The following is a 13,055-nucleotide window of genomic DNA, read 5'->3' as shown; positions in this document are numbered from 1 at the left end:
TGGACATGTCAGTTATTCTCCTTGTGAAACCAGCTCAGCACTCAAGTGGCAGTAAATAAAGCTGTGCATGGGACAAAAATATGAACTTAATCTCGACAAGGCTAGTCTGAATCTCACTTCTATTCATGGCCCAACTTACCAAGTACAGGATCCATCCCCATGATGTGATACATTAAAGAAGATAGCTTCATAATGTACTGCACATCATGGCACACATATTTTATGATGAAATTTGTATGGCCCACTAGAGCAAACAGACAAGAATACTTGGTGCAAAGCTAAGGGAATCACTGTCACAACATGCAGATGATCCGATCATGGTACATGAAAGTGCCATGTCAAACAAGTTGAAAACCATCATATTAAGAGGACCAACCTGATTAATCACACCATCTAATTTCACTGTGGAAGATTTAGCAATCGTTCTTACAGAAACAGAAACTTGTTTGGAATTTAGATTTATTTTTATTGCTTAACATGAGCCTCCCAGCATCACCATCCAAATTCCTTAGACAACCATGTATATCTCACATAATGATGCTTCCAACAAATGAGTTCAGTTGGAGCAAAAACAAATAAATAAATAATAATGAAACAGGCTATCATTTAAGATTCATTCTTTTTTTTGTATGCGTCCCAAAGAATGACCTTTTGAAAGCTTAGTTTGGGAAATAAAACACTGTGAAACTGAGCTACTCTCTTGCATGAAATTTTATGCTATGAACCAGTTAATGACATATGATACTATTCAACAAGAGCCAAAGTGTAAAAATCCATGAACCAGGGAGTGAGTCTTTAAAAATTATATGCAATGACTAAATATCAGTTTTTCCCCTGACCTTGTGATTCTGTGTACTGCTGACTTGGGTATTTTAATAAAAAAGAGAGGAATATATCAGCAGGGAACACAATACTTCCACTATGAGAAGCTGAAACTGTATGACCAAGCCATTTTAACCTCTTCATTGGCTAAGATGCTTGGTAAAGGCAAGGAGAGCACGGAGTGGATAAAAGAAGCTACAAACGTAAGTTATGACCCAAAAGCCAATGAAGAAAAAAGCTTGCAATGATATACATGCACACTTTGTCATTTTCTCTCACTTTTTCTTTATTTCCCCTATTATGATATGTACGATGAGTAAGGAGGCATCTATATTTACCATTTGATCTACAGGTTATGGAATATTTAGATGATAATATAACAAAGCTGGGAAAAAACCAGACCTGATCACGGCCCCTAGACATGTATGATTTTAGGATAGCACCCATTAGGATATAAGTGGACCTGTAGCTATATTCAGGGAATTCTACATTTCCACTAAGAAGGGGATATTCGGAATTGTATATATGGTGAGAACAGTGTCCTTGGGAGCCAAAGGGCAGAATCTATTGCTGATCTTTCTCTTTTTTTCTGCTCAGTATCTCTGAAGGCAACTCCCAACAAGCTGCCAACCATAGGACCTTTGCTTCTGAACACAGGAGTAAGCATACACCCCATACTGAGCCAATCAGATTCCTTTTTAAAAAAATTTAATCTTTAAAAGAACACTGAAGGAACTGATGTGGCTGTTGGAACTGAGTCATCCAACCCTAGCACTCAGAGTATCGCCATGATTCTCTGCAAATGAAGATCTCAACATTGCTGCATTGTTCTAAACCTAGCACCTGTTTGTTCAGCTATGTACTTCTTTGAACTATGCGGGATACTTTCAATTAATTCTTTTTTATTTGTTTGTTTAAGGTGGTATAGTCATATTCTGTTGTTTGTAGGCAAAAAATCGTAAGATGAAATGCCTGAGAACTCACAGATCTAACTTGCCAAACTACTCCCTCCTCCTTAAATTCCCATTCACAGTTATCTCAGAAAGCCCCAAATCTGAGTTGGGATTATAAAATATACCAGTAATTCTGGAACCTAGCTATGGAGCAAGAATCACCCATAAAATGTGTTAACAATACATGTACTTAAGAAACACCCCCAAACGTTATTAAACCAGAATATCTGGTGTATTTCTCACAAATCCTATGGACTAGTATATAATATACTTCATATTAAGGATTGAGCCCTACAGTTTGATTAGACTCTCAAACTGAAATCTGGAACCCATTGGACAATTGGGTCAATATTATATTCAAATGCATTCAGTATCATATTCAAATATATTTTTACATCTTCAATCACCAATTTATAAGTTATAACTTTTAAACTTTTATAACAGTTAAGCTTTTCATCTAGGCAGTTTTTTTAAATACCTCTAGGATTTGCAGTGCAATAGAATTTAGTATAGTTTAACTCTTACTTAAATGATCTCCTACTAGACAAAATTTCCCTGAAGCAAAATTTATAGCCTTACAGTATATCCAGTGAATAAAAAGTTTCTTCTGTTTCAAGAAGAAATGTTTTTCCCACTATTTTTATTTACAGCTGGTGCATCCACATTACAAAGTAAATAACAGCAGTTCATTTCTGGTATGGCTGAGTAGTTTCTATCCAACCAACTCTCTTTTAGATAACAACTATAAACACTAGACGAAACGATAAAACAGCTTTCTGAAGTCACTGGAAAATAAGCAAATCTAGGAATACACTGAAGGGGAATTGAAACTTGGAAGAATGGAATGGCACACTGGGTAAGTTTTCTGGTTTTACAGCTTTTTTTTTTCTGAGGGAGATCCACATGGGGATGGCTGAAACTTGAAAGGGAATCTATAGTTTTACTACTTCAAATTCAAGTACGGGGTTTGAGCATCAAAGCACCTAAAGACTGGAGCAGGATGGGAAAGGTTTGATACAAAGTTCTACTCTGCTCAGGATGGGAAAAGGTTTGATCCACAAAAATAAAAACCACAGAAGGTGATCTCAAAGTTCTACGCTGCTCAAATCTCTGGCTGACCCTTGTACTATGTGTATTTGGGGCAAACTAAGCAGCCAGCTAAGGCTAAAAGAAATGAAGAGCGATTACAGTTTAGAATTTGATTCCAGCCAAACAAACAAAAATACCAATACTATCTGGTAGAATATAACAGAATTCAGAAGCTCTATAATGTATCCCTCAAAATGTCCAAGATGCATCCCCCATTACTTAGATATGTAAAGAAGTGAGAAAGGGTGATGCATAATCAAGAGAAAAGGCAACCAACTGACACCAAATCTGAGATGAAACAGATGTCAGAATTAGAATACAAAGATTATATAATTCCTCAATGATATAAAAGAGAATATGCTCATAATGAATGCACAGGTAGAAAAGCACAACAGAAAATGAAAGAGAACTAAAAGCTACAATACTAAATATGCAATAATTTTTTTTTTTTTAAAGATTTTACTTACTTATTTGAGAGAGAGAATGAGATAGAGAGCATGAGAGGGGGGAGGGTCAGAGAGAGAGGCAGACTCCCTGCTGAGCAGGGAGCCCGACGTGGGACTCGATCCCGGGACTCCAGGATCATGACCTGAGCCGAAGGCAGTCGCTTAACCAACTGAGCCACCCAGGTGCCCTGCAATAATTTTTTTTTAATCAAGGGAATAGGCTTAACATATATTGGAAATGACAGATAAAAGAGTAAGTGAACCTGAAAACAGACCAACAAAAAATATCTAAAAAGAACAGAGGAAAAGATTTGAAAAAAATAAACAGAAACTTCAGTGATCTGTGAAACAACATCCAAAGGTATAACATACATGTAACTGGACTATAAGAAAGAGAATAAAGCAAGAAAGAATTGGTTGAAAAGTTATTTGAAAAAATTATGACCAAAAATTTCTAAAATTTGGTGGAAGATACAAATTTTAAAATTCAAGAAACTCTGTGAATTACAAAAAGGATAAAGAGAAATACTACCCATCGGCATTTTATAGTCACACTGCTAAAACCACTAATAATAGTAGATCTTGAAAGCAGTAAAGGAAAAATAGCATAGCATATACAGGAGAATAATGATATAAAATTATCTCCAACTCGGGGCACCTGGGTGGCTCAGTCTGTTAGGCATCTGCCTAACAGGTCATGATCCCAGGGTCCCGGAATTGAGCCCCGCGTCGGGCTCCCTGCTCGGTGGGAAGCCTGCTTCTCCCTCTCCCTCTGCCTGCCGCTCCCCCTGCTTGTGCTCTTTCTCATTCTCTCTCTCTGTCAGACAAATAAATGATATCTTAAAAAAACTGACTCTAATCAGAAACAATGGAGGCCCCAAAACTATAGAATAACATCATAAACGTGCTAAAGAAAAATACTGTCAACTTGGAATTAAAAATCTATTGAAGGGGCGCGTGGGTGGCTCAGTTGGTTAAGCGGCTGCCTTCGGCTCAGGTCATGATCCCAGGCTCCTGGGATCGAGCCCCGCATCGGGCTCCCTGCTCAGCAGAGAGCCTGCTTCTCCCTCTCCCTCTGCCTGCCGCTCTGCCTACTTGTGCTATCTCTCTGTCAAATAAATAAATTAAAAAAAAAAAAAAGAAAATGTATAAAAAAAAATCTATTGAAAATAGCCTTCAAGAATGGAGGCAACATGAAAAACATCTTCAGGTAATTAAAAATTAAGGTATAAAGTAGATCTGCACTACAACAAATTAACTAAAGTTCTTAGGGCTGAAGGGAAATGATACCAGGTAAAATTCGGGTATTTTGGAAAGAATAATGTTCTCCATAAAGATAAATATGTGGGTAAATATATATAAATATACAGCATGTTTGTACTCCCAATTTCTTAAAAACACATTGTTTAAATCAAAAAATACACCAAATTGTGGAGTTCATAACATATATGTAGGTAATATCTGTTATAACTACAACATAATGGAGAGGGGAATAGTAAATGGGCCTATATGATTGCAAGGTTCTTACGTTTTACATAAATTGGTACGATATTAACTCCAAGCAGACTTGAAAATTAAAACATTATATACATATATATATAGAGAGAGAAATAGAATCCCTAAGTAACCATTAAAAAATAAAGTAACATAGCTAAAAAGATAATAAATTAAAATAGAATTACATAAAATAGTCAATTAATCCAAGAGAAGGCAAGAAAGGAGGTACACAGGGACAAAGGGCAAGAAAGATAAACAGAACAGAAAAAGTAAAACATTACACCGACTTCCAACCATATGAATAATTACTTTAAATAAAATGTTCTATATAAAAGGCAGAGATAATTAAAAGGGGTAAAAAAAAATAATAACAAAAAAAGCTAGACCAAACTATATGCTAAGATACAGGTTGAAAGTAAAAATATGGAAAAAGAGACAGCATGTATAAAGTAAGCATAAGATAGCTGAGTGGCTATATTAATATAAGAAAAAGCAGATCTCAAAAAAAAGGCAAAGTATGAAAATTTCATAATTATAAAAAATTTTAATTACAAAGTCTTAAAACTTTTGGACATCCCCAATTTATCAGGAACATATAAAAATAAATTGCACTTAATTATGTTTAAACCTCATTGAATTAAGTGACTTTCATGTATTTTTTTTCATACTTGTTAAATATTCTATTACCTAATAGTTAGAGAAAATGCTCCTGAATTAGTGCATCTACATTTGTGGTGCTCATGTTTTATATGTAACATTGCTCATTTCCATCTATCATCTATACACATACACACTTGCTATGAAGTTATAACAAAAAGCCAACTAATTCCTATATTGGGTATTTCCTTGAAAAGTCTCCATACTCAGTCAAGAGATGACAATTCTTGGTAATCCCCCTTAAATAGATCATTTACCAACCAAATTATTTCCCATAATCAGTAACAAAAACAGAGTTTTATTTTTTTCTTTCATGTTTTTTCACTCCATCCAAATTTGTGTTTGTGTATATGGATGCATATATATGGTCACATGTTTATACATATACATGTCTTCTTATTTTAAAATCACATTTCATCCATCTGTGTCACTCCAGCCATACCAAATGCTTACCCAAAAGTACTGGCAAAGAACATTTGCAAAGACAAAAGCAAGCAACAGGAAGCAAGGATCGTGTGCTCCTTTATTTCTATAATTTTTTTTTTCCATTAACCTTAGGATCAATGCAATTAAAGAGAGGAATAATCTGATTTATTTTTCAAATCTGTTTTCAAATTTTAGAATAAAGAATGGACAGAGAGAGTGATTGAGAGAAAAAAAGAGAAAGAGAGGGAGAGCGAGAGAGGGGCAACTGGACAAATACCCAGGGCACTATTACAATGTTTTCATGAGCTAGTTACAAATGAAATAGTAGATAACTTTTCCAACACTGTGTATCTACTTGGTGTAAGGCTAGGATTCAAATGTAGGCAGTCTAACCAGAGAGTCTGCCCTTTAAACCCATTGTACCATTTCATCAAAAATAATCAAGGTATAAAAACACTGCGATGTTTTAAGGGTTCATAATGAAGTGTATCTTTATGGCGAGCTAGCATTTTAGGAAATTTTATCCACTGCCCCTCCTATTTAAAAGTTAAGGTGAATGATAAAAATACAGTATCTACTTAAAACATCAGAATTCATTTGGAAAAATAAAGACTCTTCTTAATAATTAATGCTATATAAAATCTCAAGAACCTGTTCCTCAGATAGGTAAAAAAATCAACTACTTGATCAGCTGATTAGTGGGTTGATTCCACCTGCCATGTGTTTTCTTGACACCAATCATAACAAAGGTTCAGAAGTCTTAGAATAAGAGGGCTACTTCATCTCTCAAGATAGTAGACATTATCAAGATAGAAATTACCATTTAGAATTTCTTCTTAAATTCTGAGTACATTCCCTTTAGAGGACTAAAATCTATTAGCTGATATAAAGTATTAAATAACTAAGATTTATAAGATATTTACAGATTGCAAGATGCATTTCAAATGAACATTTTATTTAATCCTCATAACAATCATGTGAGATAGGAATCCCCTGTTATTAGATTCACTTCACGGACCATGAAACCGAGGCCCACAGAAGTCTAGACATGCTCCCTAGCCACATGACTGGTAACTATCAGAATTACAGCTGTTCTTAAGCCTGTGATTTGAACCTCATACTTAGTCAACCATACTTGCTATCCCTTACATTTATCATAAGTAATTACAAAACTTTTTAAATGGCAAATACCTCTCACAAACAATGGAATCACAAAGCAGGTACTATGCAACTGACAGTTTTTGTGTTCAAACCTCCTAAGTGAAAGTAGGGTGTCAAGCCTCCTGTAGGTGGACATTTTGAGGAAGGGAGTCTGGCTGGAAGGTACGTATTAGGGTTGTGGTGAGTCTTCTCTCACTCTAGCTATGCTGCACAAGGTTAATCCACAACTAGAAGCATCTTATAGTTTTGGGGTGAACGTGCTATAGTGAAAATCTTTTTATCAAAAAATTTATCAAAATTTCCCACTGAAATTAACTTGAATTTGGTTACATAAGTGGTGCTAGTCAACATAAGTAGTGCTGGTCCAAAAAAAAAAAAAAAAAAACAAAGGGCAACATAAGTGGTGCTGGTCAAAGAAAACACAAAGGGGTCAGTCTCTTCCTAGTTGATTAAAAGGCTCAGACTCAAAAATGCTATTTAATTGCTGTCTCAAAGTATATAATTAACAAAAGATGAAAAACTAGCTTTTTTACAAGTTCTAAAGAATGTTATTTAGCAACATCAGACACTAAAGAAGTAATTTTCTAACATCAAAGTATAAAAGCATAAATCCAGGTAATTACTAACTAATTACTAGCAGCCAGTCTCTGTCTCATTTGTCAGTGAGATAGAAAAGAACTGAAAGCATATTACTTATTATTGTAGAAATAAGCCATTTGTCATATATAAAGACAATATTAGTATCCACCATTGAAGAGCTATGTACCCATTCTGAGATGCATTTTCATTTTCAGTAGAGATGATGGTTCTACTCTGTCTAAACCCTTTCATTGTATTCCTATTTCTCTGGGACAAATGGAAATAATGTGTAAGGTATCTATCTAGCCACTGCAGGAGCTCCATCAGCATCAACAGAAGAGATTCTAAATCATTTGCTATCAGAGTAGATGGTCTTATTTGCAGTCGGCATTAGGCAACTCCAAATTTCACTTCCAGTGAAAAGAATAAAGAAGGGGAGGAAAGGAGGGAGGGACAGAAGGACTGAGGGAGAGAAGAAAGCAAAGGAGAGTGGGCTCTCTTAAATAAAAGTAGCTAGGACATTTTGTTTAATCGTACATTTATACCAGGTAAGACAGATACAATTCTAAAAGCATCTTCTCTCTGGGAGAATAACATTTTCTTTAGTGGCCTTCTTCCATGTGAATGTATAACAGTTTTTGGAAGGGAGTAGTAAATTAAAAAGAAAGACCTGCAGTGTTTATATCTGGATAAATTATAAAAATAGCTCTCCTAAACTTGTTTTATGGTCCATAAATGACCAATTCATCTTCAAATCCTTGGACAAGAAAGCCAAAAATGCTGCGGCTGGTCACTAGGCATCACAGTAAGGAGGGGGTGGGGGAAAGAGGAGAGGGGGAGAAAAAGAAAAGGAAGAAGCAGACCAAATGGAGGACCTTTGCTATGCTTGATCCTGAGAAAACACACAGTGGATGGAGTCCCCCCAACTCATCAGCTGATCAGTTAGTTGGTTTTTTTCCCCTATAAACTAGTCAAATAGGCTGAGTATTCAATTATTTAATTGGCAACCTTGCTTTTTTTATTTAAATTCAATTAGCCAACATATAGTACATCATTAGTTTCAGATATCAAGTTGCTTTGAAAAACAACAAAATCCTGCGTGTCATTCCAGTATAGATCTTTACCACAAAAATACTAATTATAATCAAATAGTAAAGAAATACTAAGAACTTTAAAATGCTGCCCCAAAAATACCTAGAAATGCTACATGAAATATAACCAACATTATTTTAAATGGAAACTTGACCTGGCAATAAAAGAGAAGTCACCAGTACCAAAAACTAAGAAAGAAAGAACTGGAAGTCTTTCAGGTGTAAGCCACATTCAGCAGCCAGATGAGGAAGGATGTTAGGGCAGGGAAGGAGCACGGAGAGGGAGACTAGCAGCCACCTCAGCAAAATCGGGGCACAGATTTACAGACCCAAAGGAGGCTAGGAAAAAAGTACAGGGGCACAGAGACTGGGGTCAAGTCAGGACCATGGAAAGACTGACCCATCTGTAAACAGGAGAATAGTTAAAACCTGTCCATTAGCAGAGGCAGAACACAGGGAGTCTTCTCAGCCTGAATGCTGCTATGACAAATCCCGTTGCTGGTCTGCCATGTCATAGCTGTAATTGCAACTGGGAGGCCTGCACCCCAGCCCCCACCCGCCAATGTCAAGTCAAAGGCTGGTGCTCTCCCAACCTCAAACCCTCATCTGGCAATACAGGCCTGCCAACGTTCTGCCAGGTCATACTCCTGGGTATTCGGTCTATGATCGCACCAGAAGAGGAACTGGTAGGTCGGCAGTCAATGCCACTTAAAAGCACCCCAGCCCAGATGTTAAGATCCCTCTCCCAGAGCCTGTCATGAGGACCTGCTAGAGTTTTTGCGCTGCCCTAAGACACGATGGGCAACAGAGGGGCTGTGCCTGCCATCCCATCTGTTTTCCCTAACATGCTTCAGTAACGTGTGTGTGCTGCCCGGCCATTTATCTCTGCCAATCTAATAATGGTCTTTCAACTTCTAAACTGTTACATTAGAAAAAAATGTAAGTTTCTTTCTTGCTCAAGTCACTGCATTCTGGAATCTCTTGTTGCAGCAGTTTAGCCTATATTCTAACCGGAAGGAAAAAAAAAAAAAGCTACATTCTGCCAGGGGTCTCTAAGACACCTGCAGGTTTGATGATTCACCTGGACTCACAGGACTCAACATATTACAGTGCTTATGGCTATGACTTATTACAGTGGAAGGATACAAAGAAAAATCAGCAAAAGGAAAAGGCATACGAGGTGAAGTGCAGAGGAAACCAGGCACAAGCTTCCAAGAGTCCTCCCTGAGTGGAGTCACACGGGACGTGCCTGATTCCTCCAGGATGAGTTGTGACCACACATAAGAAAAGTTGTCTGCCAGGGAAACTCATTAGAGACTCAGTGTCCAAGGTTTTTATTGGGGGTTAGTCACATAGGCTATCTCCGCCTGGCACATCCCCAAATCCCAGATTCCCATAAAGAAAGCAGGTGTTCAGCATCTACCACATTGTTTATATACTTTAGGCACAGTGAGCACATTTTGGGGATGGTGGAAACCTGAAATTCAAGTTCTCGGATGCCAGCCAAGGGCTAATCTTGCAGGCAGGCCTTTCAAGGACAGCAATCTTAGGATTGCAGTTAACTCTTTCCGCACATAGAATAAAATATAGTAAAAATATAAAAACATTCCCAAGAACCATTCATATTAAAATTTGTGAATGAATACCCAGATAGGAAGAAGTACAAAGGAATGAATAGTAGGGCTTTAACTGTACCTATAATGTTTTATTAAAAAGAAAAGAAAGATCCAAAGCGCGTATGGGAAAATATTGATAGCTATTTAAATTTATGATGCATAAGTAAGTGTCTGTAATTTTATTTGTGTTCATTTTGTACCTTTGAAATATTTAAATTAAAAGATGAAAGTAAAAAAATTAAAAACATACAAAAGGGAAACTATCTCTCATCAGAGCATATCATTTAGAAATGACTATGCAACTGGAGAAACAGCTATGAATCAACCCAAATGTCCCAAGATTAATATAAAAAAGTTGTAAGGTCGATAAAAGTATATCAAGTTAAGTGATTTTTTAAAAAATTTCCTGATGGGGGCACCTGGGTGGCTCAGTCGTTGGGCATCTCTCTTCGGCTCAGGTCGTGATCCCAGGATCCTGGAATCGAGCCCCACATCAGGCTCCCTGCTCAGCGGCAAGCATGCTCCTCCCTCTCCCACTCCCCCTGCTTGTGTTTCCTATCTCGCTGTGTCTCTCTCTGTCAAATAAATAAGTAAAATCTTTAAAAAAAATTTCCTGAAAAATGTTTTAGAACGATAATGAGTACTGTGAAAGAGAATCTGAGCTTAAAGCAATATTAAATAGTCATCCATCAGCCAATCAATCATGAATGCCCCACACATCATTCTAACCATAAAGCCACAAAGTTCTTTACACAGCCTAGAAACATTACGGACAAAGTAATAAGAGAGGAAACCACCCAGAACTCCAATGTACAATAGTTAATTAGCTAACAATTTACTTCCATTTTCCTAATGATGGAGAGGCGAGGAGCAGGGGAGGCTAGGAACATGCACATGTATGCATGTGTATACACTTGAAAAAAAGAGAAAGACAGATGGGAAGAGAAGAGAGAACTCAGGACAGGGGAGACAAAGAATGAATATGAATGAAGGAGAATGTATTTCTGGTGTCCACCACTAATTCTGGTACTTCCAAATCTAAAATGCCCTAGAGGTGCAAACATCCTATGTTTTCAAATAATACTTTTTCATTATGCTTTTTCAAGATGTTTGACCAAGTTCAGCTTATAAAAAGAATGTAAAATAACAACTAAAGCCATACTTAAGCAAGTAGGAAGTACCAGAAGATTTAGAGAGTGATCACAGCCCTGTAGTATTAATCTGAGAAGGCCTGCAGAAGAATTACATTGTGAAATATTAACCAACTCTGGAAGCCCCTGAGGTTTTCTGCATGACCATTTATATTTAAAATAATAAGCACCCTGATTTTATGGTGGTGATGATGATGCACCAGGTGATGTTCAAAGTATCTTATCTCATTTAATTCTTGAAAGAACCCAACGGGGAAGACACTGTTTCTTCCCTCGTTCACATGTGCAGAAATGAAGGCCCTGAAAGTTTAAGTAAATTGTGTAAGGCTGGAGCCCAGATTCACCTGGCAGCTTAGATCCAAAGCCTGTATTTTTAACTTTCCTTATTTCACTCACTTCATTTCCTATTATCTCATACTTTATGAAAGCATAATATTCAACCAAAAATAACTACATTTCCTATACTGATTACTCATAATTCTGGCAAAGCTAATGTTATTATACAGGAAGGAGCAAAAGGGTATGTTTCTCCTATGAATTAAAAGGAGGCCTCAGTAGCATTTCTCCCATATCAGTATTCTAAAGCATAGCAAAAACACCTGTGTGGGAAAGCGCCTCATTTCCTAAGCTGTTCTATAAATACCTGAATGCTATTTTTAGAAAATAATAAAATAAACTGTTCCTGAAAATTGTCATGCCTTCCTAACTTCCCAATGATGACCCCTTTTTCCTGGGCTCCTAGAAAACAGAAATCCGGGCCAAACATTTTTTTTAGTTCCTTTTATGTCCAGGGCAATGGAAAATCACTATGAGCTCACAGGGATAAATAACCACCTTAGAAAAGCGTACTGATGAAATTCTAGGGCCCCAGACAAGGGCACTCCTCTCTTCCAACTTCTACAGCGGTCTCTGCTCATCATACTGCATCTGTGGTACTGTGTTCTGTCTTGGGTGCTATTACTGAAATGGGACAGGAGAAATGCTTTACAGGGAATAAACTTCTCTAAGTAGCACTTTTCACTTCTAAGATACTAAGTGGTTTATGTATATTATCTCTCTTCTACTGCTACAATGGGTGTTGGCCAAGTTAGGGTACAGGGCTGAGGGTTGGAGGAGAAAAAGGAAAGGGAAAGGGAAAGGGAAAGGGAAGGAAAGGGAAGGAAAGGGAAGGAAAGGAAAGGAAAGGAAAGGAAAGGAAAGGAAAGGAAAGGAAAGGAAAGGAAAGGAAAGGAAAGGAAAGGAAAGGAAAGGAAAGGAGGAGAGAGAAAGAGGAGAGAGAGAGAAAGGAAGGGAGGGAGGGAGGAAGGGACGGAGGGAGGGGGGAAAGGAAGGAAGGACGGAAGGAAGGAAGAAGGGAAGGAAGGAAGGAAAGAAGGGAGGCAGGGAGGAAGGAAGGAAGGAAGGAAGGAAGGAAGGAAGGAAGGAAGGAAGAAAGAAAGAAAGAAAGAAAGAAAGAAAGAAAGAAAGAAAGAAAGAAAGAAAGAAAGATTGATTTCTGGCAAAAGAAATAGCATTCCTTGGGGATCTAATGTACAGTAGGGTGACTGTAGTTAATAATGCTGTTTTG

The 13,055-nt window shown here is 37.2% G+C and overlaps 1 protein-coding gene across 5 annotated transcripts in view; it reads right to left on the bottom strand.

Annotated features, from left to right (window-relative positions):
- The window catches only part of ADAMTS3 (ADAM metallopeptidase with thrombospondin type 1 motif 3), a 249,547-nt gene that overhangs the window by 101,071 nt on the left and 135,421 nt on the right, over positions 1-13,055 (bottom strand). The window lies entirely within an intron of this gene.

The sequence above is a fragment of the Leptonychotes weddellii genome, chromosome 2, assembly GCF_054177405.1.
Source record: "Leptonychotes weddellii isolate Sample4059 chromosome 2, ASM5417740v2, whole genome shotgun sequence".
Taxonomy (NCBI): Eukaryota; Metazoa; Chordata; class Mammalia; order Carnivora; family Phocidae; genus Leptonychotes; species Leptonychotes weddellii.
The sequence above is the reverse complement of the archived record's forward strand: the minus strand, read 5'-3'. Positions and strand labels throughout refer to the sequence as shown.